The 2,127-nt window shown below is 36.1% G+C and overlaps 1 pseudogene; it reads left to right on the top strand.

Annotated features, from left to right (window-relative positions):
• Positions 1-721: 721 nt before the first annotated feature.
• Positions 722-1,266, top strand: LOC149249594 (uncharacterized; annotated as a pseudogene).
• The last annotated feature ends 861 nt before the right edge of the window (positions 1,267-2,127 follow it).

Here is a 2,127-nt window from a genome sequence, read left to right as displayed (position 1 = left end):
GAGCCATTCACAAATAGCATTATTGGTTTCTTATTGTTTACATTGGTTGGGACAAAAATAATCCCTACAATGTGATACACTTGTACTATGATTAAAGCTTAAGACTAATTTGTACCAATTGGTTGGACGTCATTAAAAAATATTTTTTTTTTCTTTGTTCAATGTAAATTGTTTACTTTAATATTTATAAAAAACTAGTTATTAAAGTTTTATAATGAATTCAGAGCCAAAATACTTTGAGTAACAATTTTGCTTTTAGGAACATATTGATATTAATGTTATTTTCATTATATATATATTTTGAAAATTAATAATAAAATTTTATCAAAATCTTTTATATTTCTTTTCTCCTTTACTAAAAAACGAAACTAATTCTCACATTTACAAAATTATGTAAATTTTTTAAGAGAATTGTGTTTGACTTAATATTTATTAAATGAATGGCGATGGGGTGTCAACATCTGGGGAAAATGAGCATAGAGAGGGAAACAAAAAGAATGAATTTTGAGGCTTAAGAGAAAACCTTGCAGGATAAGGTAAATAGAGACAGTTCAGAAGAAAGAGGAGTGGGAGGTAGACTAGTCGAGTCTCTAACCAAAGTGTGGTTGTTTTGTTTTCACTCTTGAATTACAGGGATAGGGCTAGCATTGCTGCTGTTTGTAGGAAATGGACGTTTTAGGCTCTCTTTCCCACCTCTCGACTTCACTTGACATTAAGGTGCATGATCTGGACTCTGCAACTTAATCTTCCTCATCTCACGGATGTGCGGCTTTAGGAACGACATGGCTCCACAAAATTGAATAGGGGACTCCTTAGAGTTGAAAAACTTAGCCTCCGACTTCCCCCAGGTAATGCTTATTCTAATTATCATTTGAATTCTGGGAGGGGGATAAAGAGGGGGTTTGGGTGTTTGGGCATGAAGATGAACATGGAATTGATATATAACATGGACAAGCTCACAGGAGTTATGGCAGGCACTGGATGTAGCATGTTCAAAGTTGAAATCCACTGATGAGATTTACTGCATTTACAAAAGGGTTGATTTCAAGACTCGACTTCAGTGGGATGGTTCAAACGCTACACTTGCTTCTATGTTCAGAGCATGAAATCTACGGCTACCGGATTTGAATCTTACCAGTGCTCCAACTGAGATCTTGGAATATGTTCTACTCATGACAGATGGTATTTTTTTATCTCAACGACAAACTCCCATGTACTTCCTCTAGAAGAAGAGGCAAATCTCCTGCTTATAAAACAAAAGGTTGATTTATTAGTATCACTATGGCTAAAGGTCCATGGCTTCTTCAACAGATATAGATTTTGTATTCAATGTTCATCGACTGGGATGATTCATTCTTTTTTTTTTTCCCATGGAAAAGGTCGTAATTCCCATTATAAGTGAAAATTACATTTTGTATATGTATACGCATTGCTTTAATGAGGTAGAGCCTGACCAAAAATAGAGAAAACTGTGCATTCCTCCACGCAGGAAGTGAGTGAAAATAACAAAAAATAATTAAATGTCTAGCCTCTTGGCAGAGAGGGAGTGATAAGTTCTGATAACTATTTACAATAAGTCCAAAATATAATCATCAAAAAAAAGAAAGATCTCTCTTTCCAATGCTGCTTCAGAGAGCTGCAGGGGATGATTCATTCTTGTGCAGGTGCGTTGTATATTTGTCTTCAGTACATCCAATGAAAACGATCCAAAACAAGATTTTCTTAATGCCATGCTTTTGCTCCTATCTGATTTTGTTATTTTATTGTATGAGCATTTGTTGTCGTCAGATTCCTCGCCCTCAGATCCTCGATGTGTTGGAAATGTTGATAAGGGTTTGAAGGAAGAACCTAGTAAGTATTATAATCCTCATTCACATGGTGATGATTACAAGAGAAGGCTAGGGAGTAGCAATAGCAAGGGTAAATTTGAGATGGGGAAGGATGATTTCGGTAAAAGTAATATGTAGGCTAGTCACAGAAGGGCTGGTGGAGATGATGACTAGGTGCCCAAGAGGGACGAAATGAAGATAGTTCAGAGGGATGTTGCAAACCATAATGGCAAGCATTTTGACAGGAGCCCAGGTAATGATAGGAATCATTACAAGAAGTATGATAGAGGGGGTTCCA

Source organism: Pinus tabuliformis, chromosome 7 (assembly GCF_031772625.1).
Source record: "Pinus tabuliformis cultivar Carrire ecotype Pingquan chromosome 7, CPIR1, whole genome shotgun sequence".
Classification (NCBI taxonomy): domain Eukaryota; kingdom Viridiplantae; phylum Streptophyta; class Pinopsida; order Pinales; family Pinaceae; genus Pinus; species Pinus tabuliformis.
Note: the sequence above shows the minus strand (reverse complement) of the source record. Positions and strands in the feature narration are given on the sequence as shown.